Source organism: Sinohyriopsis cumingii, chromosome 15 (genome assembly GCF_028554795.1).
Source record: "Sinohyriopsis cumingii isolate HCF-2022 chromosome 15, ASM2855479v2, whole genome shotgun sequence".
Classification (NCBI taxonomy): Eukaryota; Metazoa; Mollusca; class Bivalvia; order Unionida; family Unionidae; genus Sinohyriopsis; species Sinohyriopsis cumingii.
Genome location: NC_142975.1, coordinates 131521257 through 131540346, shown reverse-complemented (window position 1 = coordinate 131540346; position 19090 = coordinate 131521257). Strand labels below are relative to the sequence as shown.

Genomic DNA, 19090 nt, shown 5'->3' with positions numbered 1-19090 from the left:
TTTGGTAGAGTTTTAGGACTGAGAGGACCTCAGCTGAGATACGCGATCAGAGACTTTGATATAATTAGTAAATACTGTCGACTTCAACTACATATCATCAGGTCTAACAGATAATGATAGGAATGAGCTCATCAAATACTATATATATTACCATAACATTTTTTAAAATGTGTCAGACAATCTAGGAAATATTACAGTAAAATAACAAGCACGCTGAATTACATTCCTATGATACTAACAACATCAGAAATCGAATCAGCCGGCGGAACCGCAAATCCATTACTCCTGAATATGTCAGGGGTAGATGTAGCTCTATTCATACTGGCTAAATTTGAGGCTCTTTAAAAATTAATAATTTCGTATGAAATGGAAATAAGTAAATGACTTATTTTTAAATTGCCTATGCTGTTCACATTTATTGTGTCGAGTCATGCCGATAGGTTTGAGTGTCATTACCTGACGTGTCTTTTCCTGCAAGGTACCAGTCTGAATTGTGAATTTACTTTTTAAAATAATACCAGCAGCAGTATGCATAGGGAATGAAAAATGTTTTGCTGCTGTTTTCTTTACGAGCTTATTGGCGCGTCAGGTTCCTGTCCTTGCCTAATTTTCTCTTTCTCCAAGATAGTCGACGGATCAGAATTTGCATGACCTAGATAACATTTTCTGTTTTGCATGTGACAGTGGATGGCAAGAATTTCAATAATTTACCCTATTACTGTCCTGCAAAAGTCATGTGTCTTGATATTGTGTCCGGTGGGGTTCAGAGAAGTCAATGGAATATTGTGTTTACCTTCGTTTTTGTTATCTTTTGCATATGTCTCAGTGTTTAATGTCTGTGGTAAAGCATGATACGTTAATTTAGGATGATGTCATTAAGATCTGGGATTTTGTAATGAGAGGCAGGTGTTTTCTGATGATTGGTCTTCTGGACAAGGAGTTGGTGTCTTAACAGTTATTACGAACCTATGGTCTCAAACTAATAAGAGAGCGGAAACCTACAACTTTTGTAAAATTCAAAAATTTATATACTTTTCTTGAATACAAAGTGAAAACTTAAAAAGAACTCACAGTATTGCGAAATAAATCCCAAATAGTCCCAAACTTTCTATTACCAGTCCTAATCAAACAAGTTCTAATTAAATTCCAGTGGTGTTCGAAGTAAGATCAAGCGCTGAAGGCGTTGATGTGCCCGAAGTCTTGCATCTACTAATATACCAATAGCTTGAAGTGTGATTATGGACTAAGAGTCTTCCAAGTAATCACAATACTATAATCCAGAATGTCATTGTCGGAATTCACAATAATTCCAGATTAATGTTTCTGTCCAACAATAATATTTAAGAGTACTTTGTATTTCCAGTGAATGATAATTGGAATAAATATTTTCATCTAAATCAAATATTTAACAATTTTTGCTTCAGATCTTATTGCGGGAAGGAATAAATTTTCAAGTTGACAAGATTATATAGGGAAAGAAAAACACAAAAGAAGAGCCCAGATGTAGGACAAAAGTTCATTTCTAGAACAATCTAAGTTATAAATAGACAAGGTACGTTACTAAAATTATAATGAAGAATATCGTAAACATGTCCTTTGGTCGGACTAAGGAATAGATCCTAATATTTAACACACACTCCTTTAAAATTTTAACTATGTATTATTTGTGTACAAAATAAACACAACATCAGTGTCTCTAGTCAGAACAACAATAACTTGATTTTGCACAAGGCGAAGTCTAAAATATAATTATCCATAGCATATAATGAGTTAAACAAAAAAACTAACAAACAATGCAAATCAAATACGCATGACGTAATGCAGAGTTAAAATTACAGCTGGACGAAGGCATTGGTATTTGTAGATTGTTGTTGGGATTCGTAGTTGTTTTCATACCAATGATCCTACGTCTAAAATTAAAGCACTTGACCTTAATAAGTAGTTGACACAAATGATAAACACAAGCTATAACATCGTTATCTCTCGAGTTTAAACGCAGCAATATTCAACAATAAGTTTCCGTTCTGTTTGTATCAGTCTTACTTATAGTTTTCGTGGTCAATTTCCGAATGTATTATTGTATGAAGGTAGGGACGTAAATTAGAATGCACATGTGAATCAAAGTCTATATGGATGTATATATATGTATGTGTGTCTGTATGTTTGTCTGCGTGTGTGTCTGTGTGTTTGTCTCAAAAGATTCCTTTAACTAGCTTTACAGCTTTCAAAGATTTTTTTCTCAATCATGCAGGCAACACCTGAAATTTATACTCCTGCATAAATGTTTCCCCACGTTAAAACGTTCATATCCTTAAATAGTCACATACGCAGTACCTGGATTTATTTAAAAGTCCGTTTTTACCATTCAGTTTTCAACACAAAATGAAGTCATGGCCGTTGTTATCTTTATTTTTTGTATATGATGTTAAGCTTTTGTTTTGTGTTTGCTTTTTTTAAACGGTCTGCTTTGTCTTTATTGAACTCGTTCATATTTATCACACGTTTCTTTCGTTTTCTTTCAAACACCATCTCTTTAACCTGGACAAGATAACAATACCTTCTCTTTAGAAAAGATTAGGCTAAACAAACTCAAATCTGCATAAACTTATAGAAGAATCAAACGAACCTACAATCACAAGAAACAGTGCGTACAATCACATCAACAGAATCTACAGAAACATCGCTGAGAAATACAACCACAAAGACAGTGCCTACAGTCACAAAATAAGGTACATAATCACGATGACCGTACCTACAATTAAGGCTTTTTAAGCGCAACTAATTTAAATCGTGATTTAATATACATAAGTATATAAAAACACCAAATAAACATTTCTTATTTTGTCTATAGTTGTAGGTTCTGCATAACTCACTTCTTGAATAAATATTTTACTTTCCTGGAAGCCTTTTTATGATCCCTTTTGATACCAAGAAAACAACTTTATTATAATAGTTATTTGATTACTCATTATCTTTACTTTGATTCAACCGTTCCGGTGGCCTAGTAGTTAGACCGCCCGCCTCGGATGCGGGAGGTCGCTGGTTCGAACCCCAGCTGAGTCGTACTAAAGACTCATAAAAATGGTACTAGCACCTGCCTCGCTCTGTGCTTAGCATTGCGAGGTTAGTGTTAGGACTGGTCGGCTTGGTGTCAGGATAATGTGACTGGGCGGGACATCATGCTACATGGCTGTGGCATGATGCCCCAGTGCTAGTCCTCGCCATAATCTGTCACACTGCAGACATCGTAGCGATATGACTAAAAAATTGTTAAAGCTACGTTAAAAACCCAACGCGCGCGCGCACACACACACACATACACACACACACACTTTGATCCCATGTAGGTTGTATTACTAGTTTTTTAATTATGTGGATTCTTTTGTCAAACCTAATGAATCGCTTCCATCTTTTTGCGTACTAAGTATTATATTTGGGTTATTATTGGCTTATTCGGTGGTCCGTTTATTCGGCTCGAGTAGATGTTTATGCTTTCACATTAACTGATTTGATAATACAATAGTATCTACTGCTGTCGCCCATGGGATAAAAGACTTTAAATACATCGTAATGAAATCTCCTGGAACTAAAGTACTTTCATACACAGTGGATAATGTAGTTGTATCGTGGGTTCATCTCAAAGTATTATGGATTGAAAATTTACGTTATCACATCTCTCTCTCACTCTCTCTCTCTCTCTCTCTCTCTTTAATAAAAAATAGCCATCTATATGTTTATTTAGATTCTAAACACATACTAATACCAAGTTCATCTTTAGTGAAAGTGTAATGTTAGAAAGTGAAGCTGTATAAGAATTTCTCCAAGGACATTGAAGACAGTTTAACCCACACACATAGATGGACAAATTAAATCCCATTTGCCACCAGCTTATTGATTATAAAAGTATATATTTTGTACAGGTAACTCTTGCCTACATTTCAAGAAATGAAGTTAACTTTATGGGGGTTAATGAAACATACTTTGAACGAATCAAGTATAATATTAAACATGATACAAACCATCTTTAGATCTCTACCTGCAAGACTTGAGATCTCTAGATTTTAACACACAATAACTATTTCAAGTAACTGGTCCATCCCAAGAGTTATTCCATTGCACTACTTTTAAAATGAAAAAAACTATTGATGTTTGTGTTGATTATTTCCATCGATATATATATATATATATATATATATATATATATATATATATATATATATATATATATATATATATATATATATATATATATATATATATATATATATATATATATGACTGGTCTAGTTATTTTGCATATGCAGCTGGTTCACTAGCTGAAGTAACTAAATCTGTCAATAATTGAACTATATAACAAATTAATTAATTAACTAACCATGCTTAACTCCAGCACTGCTCATTGTATTTATGCCATTCTCTCCCATACCAATCCCTACATCGGAATAAAACACTGAGCTTCCTGTATCACCAGTACTTTTCACTGTAGCAGAATTATAAAGGTCTGAGGAGAGAGTAAGCCCAACATATATTTTTGACAAAATAATAGGAATCTGCATATCTCCGATCATGAACTAGTTTTATTGTAAGATTCTTTTCTTGAAAAAAATGATCCTTTCACTTAATTGAGTAAGTCTCTCCAACAGTATTATTCAAATACCTTTTGACAAAACTGGAACGATTGAGACGTCTCTATTGTTATTCCTGTCAAGGCTACCTTTGTTCCACATTTTGATTGTATGCATAACGATTACATATTGAAAATAGTTGGGATTAGTTACCAAGGAGACGATACGATGGTATACATGGCATAAATATTTAACTCATCGATTGATAAGCATAGATGACATGTTCTGCATATATGTCATCATGATCACATGCTTTACTTTTCTTCATCTCTCACACAGTCTCTGCAATGTCATTTTGCACTATGTTACAATACAATTTGTTGTCCGTTCCTTATTCATTACTTGAATCCACACTATATTCCACGGTATTCTTAATTTCTTCCGCAAAATCTTGTCGAAATGATCATCTATTGCTTTAGTTCCTAGTGTTTCAAAATGCTCACAAATCAAATTAGGTTCCTGAATTATGTATCTGAATTGTTCGTGTTCATACTTTTATTTCGTCATGTTTAATTGGTTCCTGAACTTTCTCTTTGCAAACTTGAATTTTATATATGACTCATGTTGCATACCACAGGGACCTTCATTTTTTATCCACAAAGCTCGTTTTTTTCTGGTCTCTTTATGCAGTTCAGTCACGTTAAGAAAATACCAATAGTGCTTTAGTTGCAACTGGAAGGTTTTCTTTGGGAGATTGTTATCAACTGAATCACGTAATACAATCCAACAATATCAAGAGCGTATTATATATCTGCAATGATGAGTTTAAGTAGTTTTACCGATTTTAATTGTTCATTAATTTGCTATGCATATCTATATTATGTGCGTTAATTTGTATGAATACAGATTGTAAAGGTCATCTTTAAACACCTTACATAGATTCAGGATAGTGTGATATACTTTTAATAGAACTAAACCTATTAGTGTGGCCTTTTGACCGTGGAAGCTGTAGAAACTTTTTTTTAAAAGAACTTAGTGATTTCGAAATGATTAGTTTAACCTCATTCTGGTTTTGAAACTGTGTTTGATTTTTTCTTATATAATGCATAATTTACTGAAGATTAGTTATTCCCAACATAAACACCAGTCTTAGAAAAGACAAATGGTTTTGATCGTTTGAGAGAAGTTTTTTTTTCTTCAAAAAGAGTGAAAGACAACAAGCTTTTTAACATTTAAGAAATAATTTATTTCGCTAGAATACAAAGTGAAAATGAGAAAAAAGAACTTACGGGATTGCGAATTAAATCCCAAAATAATGCAAGAATTACAGACAAAAGTCTTAGTACTTTAAAGTCCTGAATAAAATTGAGCAAAAGTCCAGAAAATATCCCAAACTGAAGTTGATTACGTGTCTGTGATAGTTATTGAAGTGTTGATGTATCAACAGTCCTTTGTTTAATCACAATAATATAATTCCAGGTTTGAATTTACTACGAATTCCAGTAAATGTCTTTATCCAAGAATTTTCTCAGAGCACTTTTGTATTTCAGAGAGAATGGTCACTTGAATTCAATAATTTGAAGAAAAGAAAAATATGCCCAAACTGGTCACAACATAATACAACTTGAAGCTGCTAGATGTTGAAGCACGACTGACCAAATCTTCACAATCACAAAATTACATAGTTCTCTACTTGATAGGTCACAATTAGCATTTTCTAAAAAAAAAACATTACCTAATGGAAAATAACCGTCTAGAATTATCTAATGAGCCTTGTTTATTTGCGACACAATAACCTGTAAAATTCACTTAGAAAACTCCAATACCCTGACTCAAATCAACATATTTACTCCTTCTTGTTTACTTGAATAAAAAGCCTGATGTTAAGTTCATACACATAGAGAACAATAAGCTATTATTACTTGTTTACATTAGAGAACAATAAGCTATTATTACTTGTTTACATAAAATGAAATTAAAAAAAATAAAAATAAATCAATCAGGTCAAGCAGAAGTTGAATAAATTTTGGACAAGGTCAAATACAGCATGCAATGTTACATTACAATAACATGTAATGAATTTATAAGAAAAAAAATAACAAGCAAACAATTACATTAAATATAAATAACAGTTGATGTTTTGGAATTACTATGAATTCAATTAGATATTTTCTATTATATCATTGTGATCCATCAAGACTATTAGCACATCAGTACAGAAGATTGAACTTCATTTTTGGATTACCACAGAAACTCATTTGGGAAATTCGATATTTTTGGACTTGTGATTGAACTTATATGTATATTTAGGACCTGATGCAACATATTGTAAAATAATTTTTCATTTTTCATTTTCTATTTTAGGGGAATAAATTATATTTTGAATGTTACAAAACTTGTTGATCTTTTCTGTTAGGGTAATACTATAGACCATTCTTAATGAGATCCTCATGAATATTAATGCATCACGAAAACGAGGCTAAGCTATCCAGATCGAGAAAAAATATGGCGTCCTACTGTACATCGAGTAACGATCTAAGCTGTTTGCCAGATATATATTTGCTCCCCTTTTGGGGGATTTCTCTGACATTAACTTACTACAATGATAGAATTTCAATGGCCTGTGATATAAGAGTGCACACTTTTCCTTATGTTTACACATATCAATAGGTTTTATCAACAGTTTCATTAATTTGTATCCAGTCACGCTCTCTCTCTCTCTCTCTCTCTCTCTCTCTCTCTCTCTCTCTCTCTCAATTTTATTCAACTTGTCCTCTCATCGTTTTTATTTTACTGGTGCTATATCTCTTTTCTATCGTGGTCATTTTCATTTTACTATTTCTATTTATTTTTTCAACTAGATAATAAAATTCACTTTTTCTGTAATTACTACTCGTATATCAATTCATAATCGCTTAGATGAATGTGCTGCGTGGAGGTACGCAGAGATTTCGATGACCGTGTTTTGTGGAATGGGACATGGGGTAACATTTGTAGAAACCTACCATTATATAACACACATACATACACTTATTTGCTTCAACGACAGAACCTATTTTGATTTTGATTTCTCTTTATTACATCATTCAGAAGAAAAAACAAACACACCAACATTCATCCAGTTTATTATCTTAACATTCGGTCCCTCATCAAGACGCATTGCAACAGTCCATCTTTTACGACGCTCCATATTCTTCACTGATGGAATATAGTGGAAGCTTAAATCTATGTGAATTCTACCATTGCCATTGCACAACGGAACATAAAAATATTCGTCACTATTTTTTCCCTTGCCAGTATCAATTGTAGCAGCCATGGTTGCTATGTAAAATGAAGCTGGTGCCTAGCTTAGCCTCGTTTTGGATTCGTTGACCCAGGGTCACATGAATACATGAATATATTCTGAGAATGGTCTATAGAGTCGTAACAGATTTCGATATTGAACATCTCCAAATGCAAATATTAGAAGCCTTCCTGCAGTTGATTGTAACTGTATAGTGCGAAAAAATCGATCCCTGGAGTTAGTCAGGAACAATCAACTGTGCTCTTACAGGTATATGATGACAGAGATTTATTCTTGAAGAGGATACAAAAATACAATCGATTAAAGACAAATATTGGCCATTAGGTGAGCAATGTATGTATGTATGTATGTATGTATGTATGTATGTATGTATGTACGCTGTATCAATGATATACCACGTGATGAATAAATTTGTAATTATAAGGAAACGAGGCTTGCCGATTTTCCTTTTAATAAAAAGTTTATACAGCGAGTGGTATATCATTCATACAGCCTACATGCTATACATATATTTTATTTATATCACATACAAATACATATATTTGCCCTTTGAATGGAGTTAAGATTTACTACAGGCAGCTGTATATTGACCGAGTGAATGAAGTCTTCACATTCCTGCAAGTGTGTTTGCTACAAAATAAAGTAATATACCTTTTGTGGCTATTCACAATCACTTTTGCATATTGATAAGTTGATTGTTTTGTATTTTTAGTTTCTATTTTGCTTCACATTGATTAAATCAATATAACACACACTTATGATGTAAACATGAAAGATGGTTTTAATGATGAATTTAAAGAGCGCTCCAAATACTTCGTTAGCTGCGCCATTCACATAGACGCTTAGGCATTCAAGTACAGGCGCATGGAAATTAACGTGGAATAGAAACTAAGCAAGAGGTAATTAAAATATTTTAATATATTTACAGTTGATCTAAGTCATTATTCTGCCCTAGTAACAGTACCACCAACCATAAAACTCAATCTCGCTTTGTGGTCAGTTTGACTTTAAAGCTCTCTCTCTCTTTTTCTCTCTCTCTCTCATCCTTTGCTGGGCTTGACTTAACGTTTACCATCATTCGTAAGTCCAGAGACATGGTGGTATGACACAAACGAAAATCCTCTACGCTGGTCATTTCATAGATTTTAGCATGTATCTTGATTCGATTGTGGTCCAGAGAGAGAGAGAGAGAGAGAGGGGGGGGGGCTTTGCACATTTTCATATTTAATTAATATTAATCGATTTTTAGAACATTAAATATGTTTAGAAACAACAACTAACAATAATAAAACATTAAATACATCACAGTATGGGTACCAAGTAACCGAGAAATTTGCCGTATAATGTCGATACGGTTTGCAAATGTGTATCATTGATAAACACTGTAGATAAATCCCAAGGAAAATGCACACATCGTTAGAACGAACCATATTCTTTACTTTAAATTTACATCATTCCGACTGCTGTTTTCGTATAGATTTGGCCTTGCTACAATGTAAAGTTTTATCAGCATCGTCTTTGTTGTCCAACTCGTGTCACCATCTGTTGTCATAATGGCACAGTAGAAATTATCATGGTATTATGATAACAGACGGCGCTTTAAATTTCTAAAGGTTTTCCTTTACCAGAAATAATTAATGCTCCCCACGGAGCTTTAAGGCATTCATTTTGTGTCGATAAACATTGAAACTCTTTCAGAACCTTCTTTTAAGGTGTACGTTAGCAACGAAGTTTTAATCGTCCCCTAAACCATGTGCTTTCTTGAAGATCTAAGTGATTTATAGCACCTTAAGAAAACAAAAACGCATACACTACAGCAGGGTGATCCATCTTCTTCAACCCTAGTTTTTACGCACTTAAGTATTTACTTTCACTGTTTAAGACATCTACTTCTTAGTGATATCTCTCATTACTTTGGAAACATTAGTTATTTTAGCAAAGTAAGGATCAGAAATGACAGTGATAAATTCCTTCGTACTCTTCTTAACAAGCTTTCATTAGACGCTCCCTTGTTTTAAGGATCGTATTGTACGTCACTCATTTTGACGCACCTCACTGACGTCTCTTTTCCTGTGATTGTTATTGTAATTGTTGTAGGGTTTAACGCCATTTTCAGCCCACGAAGGCTATACATGGCGGCCAGTATTAATGGTGGAGGAAGAACCCGGGAAATCCCCGGAAAGAACCACCGACCCACGAGAAGCTACTGGCAAGCTTTCTCACACACCCACATTTGCCGAATTTTCCTGTGATACTATTGAACATAAGCTACGGCGAAATATAATATATTTCAGAGTAACGTCAATAGCACATAAAAAAAGATTATGGGCATGACATTGCAAAAAAGTAAGCATTCCTTAGGGTTTTCTTATTCTTATCACGATCATCATTTTGGAAGATATTTTGTCGCAAAAGCCGAAATAATCAAGTTGTGTAAAATCATGTTCGTATCATGATCAAAATGTTTACTTGCGATTAGAAGTATTAGATTTAGTGTACGATTGTTTTCCAATACTTAATTTGCATTGCTAATGTACGGAAACTCAACCTTTGAATGTATTAAAGCTGGTTTGCTTCCTTAATAACTTTTGTCTCTAAAAGTGGAAATACTAATACGCAAAATGCATAATGTTACAGGAGATTTTACTTTTATTTATTGTAATTCTTACATTTTAAAAATATAAATATAGCACTCTTAGGTTCTAATTATTCAGCTGCTCTTTGTCACATTAAAGATTAAAAAAAAACTTGAAAGAATGTTTGAAATATTAATGTAGTGACACATGATTCCGACTTATTAAGTGTGCTGCTCTTTGCAGTATAAAAGTAGTTTAGTGAATTATCTACGATCAGAGAGAGAGAGAGAGAGAGAGAGAGAGAGAATGCACCAAAACTGCATATTTCATTAAGTTATTATAATTGTATTCATGTATCCTGGGTCGATGAGCATGTTTTGGGACAATCTTAGGGTCTTTTGTTCAGCAAGTATCAACAAGAGAAAAAATTCTACTGATCTTACTCGATAATTATACAGGGTAGAATTTTACTGATCACTGCCTTTTTATTTGGTTTTATTCTATTTAATTGCCTACATGTATCCTGGGTAGTTGAGGGTGCTGGGACAGTCTTTTGTTGTTTTAGGGTAGTCATGGGGTCTTTCATTTGGTGATGAATACCAATATGGGTAAAAAAAATTCTGATCTTACTCGATAATTATACAATGCAGAATTTTACTGATCAATGTCTTTGTTAAGAATTGATTCAGTATAATTGCATACATGTATCCTGGGTAGGTGAGAGTGTTTTCGGACAGTCTTGTGCTAGCCCCATTACTTTCAGGGTAACTGACAAAAAAATTAAACTATTGGATGTGTAATTCATGCATAAGTTGTTGGAAATAATCAAACATAAAATTGCTGTACAGATTTTGGGTGGCAAACAAGTGTTAATAAACATTGCCTAAACTTTTAGAACAGTTTTTGCTTTGATATTCTTCAAAAGAATAGCCTATGGAAATCTTGAGGACGCACGCATTATGGTCAACAAGTATTGGTTGCTTGACTTGGTATTAGGTAAGGAACCGACAGTCTACCATTTTTCTGTTAAATGGCTTGTCAAATGGTCAAATGCAGGAATAGGTTGCAGATGTGCCTTATATCTCTTCTGATTGGGATTTCCTACCATTTGACAAGTGTGACAAGATTTATGGTACTTATAAACATCACTTTTAATTTTCGGCAAATAAAAATGATTCAGGATCTTGTGATAAGTCTTACTAACACCAAAATGACCAGCTTAAGGAGTTTTATGGGCTAGACGATGCATTTCCTGTCTATATGACTTAGGAACAACTATTTGATTGCTCACTGACCACTCATCACCAGCAGGTACATCAGGTGTCTCCATTTTTTCATAATGACCCCAGTTTTCACAAAGTAACAAACTGGTACTTGTGTGGCTTCAATTTCTGTAACCCAGTCTTGTGTCCTCTCTGAGAAATAGTACTTGGGGGCCTATAACTCACATTAAAATGTCTTGCATGCTTATAAAGTAGCTGCTATTTTCTGCTCAGATATCTTACAACTGCAGTCAGAAATTGGCTAGTGGTTTCTATTATTCTGTAAAGAAACTAACTGATGAATCTCCTCTCTGTCTGTGCTAAGTGACTAAGTCATCTAGATTATAGAATTTACCTTAAACATTGATCCAAGGCACATATATTAGGGATAACAAGCTAAATTTAAAAATTTTTCTCAGGTTCATAAATATAATAGTTTTGTGAAGGTCAAAGTACCTGAAATAACAAATTAGCAAATAAATGTTACGTGTTTAGGCTCTCATAAACAGTAACAAAGAGTAACAAAGAAAAAGTGAAGAAAACAAGCTTTGTAAAATTTAACAAATAGTTTATTTCCTTAGAAAAACAAGGTAAAAATGAGGAAAAGAACTTGAGGTTTTAATAATCACCCCCCCCCAATCAAAGAATAGTCAAAGAATTAAAAATTAGAAGTCCTAGTAGTAAAATGTTCTAATGAATCTGAGTTCGAGTCCTGACGAAAATCCAAAATGGAAAGCGATGACGTATACTGTAGTCAGTATAGCACTGAACTGTCAGCAGTTCTTTACTGATCCACAATCAGTACTATTACGGTGTTTGAATTCCGAATAATATTTCAATAAATGTCTTTGTGCAAGAATTATGTATGAGCACTCAAATATTTCCAGGGAAAAGAATAAAATAAAAATCTCAAATGAAACTGGTCACAATAAAACAACTTTCAGTGTCAAAAGTAAAAATCCCAACTTAAATTATTTCTCAGTACTTCACTATTAAATCTGATTACTGCACAATTCCGGTAAAACCAGAATTTCGAAATCGATGCTATTCACATGTGTAAAGTCACGTACACCCAGTACAGTCTCGATTCTACCCTAAAACCCCTCACTAGGAATGAATAAAAACAAAAGAAGTTGTTTTCTTCAACTGTTATTAATGTTGAAACAAGGTCAGGAACTAGGTCAGCATTAAGATACAAAGTTCTAAATTTAGGTGTAAGCGGCATCCATCGCCTTGCCTGCACACACGAGCCCATATTTCCTCACAACTAATCACACATCAAAAACTACAACATGCAGATATATACAAAGGGAAAGGGGACAGAGACGAGATTAAAAACTGGAGGCCCATATCACTTTTAAACACGGACTATAAGATTTTAAGTAGGATTTTAACAAATAGAGTAAAAGGTGGGATAATCAAAATAATTAATGTAAATCAAACTTGTGGGGGAAAAGGGAGGGATATACAAAACAATATTTTAAACATTAAAACTATAATTGACTACACAAATGAAACTGTACGAAGGGTGTTATGGTACTCTTCGACCAGGAGAAAGCTTTCGACCGATTAGAATAAAACTATATACAGAATGTTTTAAAAAAATTTGGTTTCGGACCCAACTTCCGGAAATGGACCGAAATCCTATACACTGGGATAACTTCATGTGCACAGGTAAACGGGAAATGCACGAAAGAATTTGAAATACAACGATCATTGAGACAAGGATGTCCACTATCAATGCTATTATACGTAATGGCAATAGAAATTCAAACCTAAAAAAAGAATTAAAAATGCTTCAACATGCAGATGATTGCACCAACTTTATAAGAGAGGGGAAATGCTATAAGCATCTAGTAGAAGAATTTGAAAAAGTTGGTAAAGCCTCGGGTTCCAAAACAAACCACGACAAGACCGAAATCTTAAAAATAGGTAACTGGAGGGGCAACCACCCTGGATTTCACCCCCCCCCCCCCACCTGCTGAGAGACACGGTAAAGGTTCTAGGGGTTTACTTTGGTAAAAAGGAAGCGGTAGAAAACTATAAACATATTATCAACAAAATAAGAGAAAATGTGAAAATCTGGGCCATGGCGCCATTATGTATCATGGAGCGGGCCCAAGTGGCCAAGACTTATTTATACTCAAATATTAACTATATATTTAAATCCATAGATATGGATAATAAACTTTTAAACAAAATAGACATTGAAATAATAGATTATATATGGAATCATAAAATGCATTATGGAAAAAAAGAGACATTATATAGGGCCAAAAGTAGAGGGGGCTTGGGGTTGCCGAGCCCCCTGCTACTAAAATTAACTAACATAATCAATAGATTAAAACAATTACAATCAGACCCGGCTACAGCGTGGGAAGCACTGTACATCTACTGGTTCGGTTTCACTTTGAGAAACCGACCAGAGATATACAAAAATAACAAATTAATGAAAAAATTCGAAGTACCACGCAAATTTAAACAAATAAGAGAACTAATTTTAAAATATAGGGACAAAACAGATTTATGGAAAATAGAAATAAGTAAAAGTCACGCTTGGATTAGGGAGGAGGTAACCAAAAATATAAAATGTAGAGTAGAGCAGGACAACTGGGGGGTAAATTCGACAAAAACTTGGAAAAAATTGGGGAAAAATAAGATCTGTCAAAACATAAAGTATAATTTTTAAATACCTGCACAACGCCTGGCTAACAGGCGAAGAAGCAATCAAACGTCGTATGATCAGGATAGTGCCGAAATGCCCTTTATGTAAAACAGCGAACTTCACCAAACTACATACGATTGCCCAATGTCAAAGTTAATAATGGAAATATGCAAAAAATATAAGTATAACAAAAATAACATTTTATTCATAGAGGTAGACTACGAAAACAAAATCGTTCTAAAAATTATAGACTATATAGTAACTACGATGAAATCCTGTGGACAGGTGATAAAGATTTTTAAATAAGATATGTGGTACAAATAAGAATATTAACCACAGTAAGAACTCAATATGTCTTACGACGAACAGATCTTACCGTCAGGCTGATATAACGCAATTTATGTTGGAATTGGGGGAGAGAGGGGGAGGGAGGAATCGGTATTACAGACCGAAGGGTCGAGTAGCACAAATGCAAGCCGATGCCATACCCATACCCCATCCTCTCACCCCACAACAGTCATATTTCAAAGAAAATTTCAAATTATATTTAAAATATTGTTATTAATTTTTTTTTTGCTGAAAGACAAATTCTAAAGACATATAATAATGGATACAGAGAAACTACATGGGGCAAGTAAAAGGCGATGACATCATGGAGGTAAGCCACATGGCGCTACGCGAAGTGGACAGACCCATGAAAGAGTCTTTGAAATCACCCCATGTAGAAGATAAACAGACAAAACAGACACAAATGCATACTGTATAACACTTAGTTTAAAACCGTGCTACCTTCTTCTATATCTTAAAAGCCATACAGCTCCCGCACTGTATGGTTGACCACTATACAAAAATGTGGTCTCATTAAACAATTTTTGATCTTTCAATAAAGAATAATCAGATAAACTAAATAAATGAGGCCTAACTCGACCCAGGAGAAACACATAGAGAATAAAAGAAGTGTGGACCTTGGATCGAGCGTAACCTACCTATCAACATCTTTAAAACCTATTACGAGGAACGACACATATTATCGCTCGAATAATACAATAGGAATTTTTTTAATAACAAATCTAAATAGTACACCGTTCCATCGTCAAAATTCGAAAACCATAAAACAAATTAAAAGATAAAATATAATATATCATAACGGATCTTGAATCCAAATTAGGAAGAAATACAACTGGGAAAGATATTTGATTTATACTTGCTGTCTCAAACATACAGAAAATATAGCATACACGCAATATAGCACCACTACATATAGCAAACACCGAGACCTAGGCGACCTATAGCAAAGGTTAAAAAATTTCAAAGGAAGGAACTTCGTGCAAGGTAAGGGAAACCAGGCTCGGACGAACAACCCTTTAGATAACACTAAGGAAACATAAATACCCCATCAAAAATTCTAAAAACTGCATTTTTGATATAAAATTTTGTTTTAAATAAAACATACAACACATCTGAGGGGGAAACACAAACATAAAATACTTTTATTTTTTGAAAATGGGGGGCATCTGTCTGGTGCCCCCCCCCCCCAAAAAAAACTCTTCAAACACCTGGAAAAGGAATTTGAAAAATTTTGTCAAGCTTCAGGATCTAAAATCAACCACGAAAAACAGAAATATTAAAGATATGGAACTGGTGGGGCAACCACCCGGGATTACCCCTCTAATCAAAGATCGAGTTAAGGCACTGGGAGTCTTTTTCGGGAGAAGAGATAAACAGGAAAACTGTAAAAACATGGAAAAGAAAATAGAAGAAAATGTGAATATCTGGGCAATAACGCCATTATGTATGATGGAACGGGCCCAGGTTGCCAAAACATACATGTATTCTAACATAAACTATATTTTAAAATCTACAGAAATAGAAAATGCCATATTAAATAAAATAGATAATGACATTATTAATTACATAGGGGATTATAAAATATATATATATATTGGTATGGTTATACTATGAGGAATAGGAGGGAAATATATCCAAATAATAAATTTAAAAAAAAATTAGAAATACCTAGGAAGTTCAGGCTTGTTAAAGAATTACTAATTAAATATCGCGATAAAACAGATTTATGGGAAAAGGATGAAAAAGATACATACCAATGGATAAGAGAAGATACAACAAAAAAAGTAGGAGTAAAGTAGAACAAAAAAATTTAGGAGTAAATTGGGACAGGGCCTGAAGGCACTGGAACAAATTAGGATCACTTAAAATTCAAAGTCTCTGCTTCAAATACATGCACAATACATGGTTGACAGGAGAGGTGGCAGTGAGACGGCACATGATCAGAGTATCGCCAAAATGTCCACTGTGTAAGAACGCCCTTTTCAGTAAAAATCATGCTGTGACACAATGTGAAAAAAGAAAGGACGAAAGACTAAAATTAATAGGGGAAATATGTAAAAAAAAACCAAATATAAAAGAAATAACATTTTATTTTTAGATGGAAAATTTGACAAAAACACACTTTATACAATTACAGATTACATTGTTGGAATAATGAGGGCCTGTGGGCAAATAATAGTAATAGGGAGATAATTACGAAATAACTTGTCAAGAAATGGAATCCTGAGGAGAGGAGGAGCAAAATGGGGAGGGGGGTGGGAGGGAGAGTTTCGGCTGGGTGTGATACTGTCATTGCGCAGGCCAGAGCCTCCAACTCATCCCCCGACCCAGACATGAGTCCCACCAAACCTTAGGATCCAATTTCAAATTTTAAAATTTCAACTGATTTTAAATCCTAAATTTAATATAAATTAAATAGGAACCTCAACCCAATAGAAATTACATAAAATTTATATTGTAAAATTTTTAATAATCGGGAAAAATTTGAAAATTTCAAAAATTATGTATGAAGTTTAGCCGAGTTCAGAGTTTTTGAAACTTTAACATTTGTTTATTAAATTTTTTTCTTCCCAAAATTAAACCTATGTAGATAATTGGAAACATTTACTAAATTATAACAAGGTTTATATAGGAATCCTTACTTATTGTTACTTTCAAATACCATTTGAACTTTCTAAAGAATCCTATGACGCTACACATCGGAAAATTCCAAAATATTATTACCTGAAATACGAAACTAGAGGGAATCCACAGTGAATCTATATGGGGAAAGTACAAGGCGATGCCATCATGGATCTATGTCACAGGGCGCTACGCGAAGTGGACAGGCCTATGAAAGAGTCTTGGAAAAACACCCCATATAGAACATAAACAGACCAAACACAAACACAAATACAGTAGAACCCCACTGACTCTTCTCTCTTTCTCCAACCATACAGCTCCCGCACTGTATGGTTGACCAACCTACAATCTTGTAGTGATTATACAATTTTTGGAATTTTCTAAAGAAATAGTTTAAATAATCAAAGGAGGCCTAACTCGATTCGGGAGAAATACAAGGAATAAAAAAGTGTGGACCTTGAATCGAGCACAGCCTACCTGTTTCCTTCTTTAGCACGTATTGAGAGGAACGACACATATTACCACTCGAATAAAACAATAGAATTTTTATTTTAAAAAAATTTCATAACCTAAAATATCACACCGTTCCGATCGCCAAAATTTTAAATTGAAAATAAATTAACGGAAAATAGCATAAAATATATTGTAATGGATTTTAAATCCAAAGAATTGAAATAAGACAACTGGGAAAGAAAAAAAATTGACTTATGCTTGCTGTCTCAAACATACAGAAAATATAGCATACACACAATATAGCATTAATACACATAGCAAACACTGAGACTTAGGAGACCTCTAGCAAAGGTCACAAAAATTACAAGGGAAGGGACATTGAGCAAGGTGAATAAAACCAGGCTCGGACGAACAACTCTTTAGATAACACTAGGGAAAAATAAATACCCCATCAAAAACTCAAATTAAAATTTTTGATACAAAATTCTTTATAAATAGAACATACAACATATCTGAGGGGGAAACACATAAACTTAAAATACTTTATATATTTTTATTGAAATAGGAGGGGCATCTGTCTGGTGCCCCCCCCCCCCGCAAAAAAAACAACACAAAAATCCCCACATAAATGATGTTACTCAATCGGTGTTATATGCACTCGTGTGTACAGGCAAGGCGATGGGTGCCGTTTACCCGCGGACCTGGGTTCGAATCTCCGTAGAGTACGAATTAAAACCTTTCATAACCTGTATTATTGTAGTATTATTTGTATTAAAATATTAATTCTGCCTACTATTATCAAGCATTCTTCTATATGAATCCAGGGATAACACTTTCCGTTCTGTCTGGTGTATATTTATAATTCTCTATAATTAATTCTCTTTACCTTGATTTCTTTCATAGGAATCCGGAAAAACTAGGTAAATACATGAGAATTAATTACTAGGTCGTCATGCAAATGTATCTGCTACGCACGAGTGCATATAACACTGACTGAGTAATATCATTTCTTGGTGATGTTTGCTATGTCGTGAGGAAATATGGGCTCGTGTGTGCAGGCAAGGCGATGGGTGCCGTTTACCCGCGGACCTGGGTTCTAATCTCCGTAGAGTACGAATTAAAAATTCTCTAACCAGTATAATAGTATTATTTGTATTAATATGTGTGTGTGTGTGTGTGTGTGTGTGTGTGTGTGTTTTGCTATGTATAGCATTACATAGCACCTCAGCAAAATAGTGACTGAATGGTGCCAGCTACATGTAAAACTCAACAATTTTAAAATGAATTGCGCAAGA

At 34.0% G+C, this 19090-nt stretch overlaps 1 protein-coding gene across 1 annotated transcript in view; it reads left to right on the top strand.

Annotated features, from left to right (window-relative positions):
- The window catches only part of LOC149782789 (heat shock 70 kDa protein 12B-like), a 78726-nt gene that overhangs the window by 38810 nt on the left and 20826 nt on the right, over window positions 1–19090 (top strand). The window lies entirely within an intron of this gene.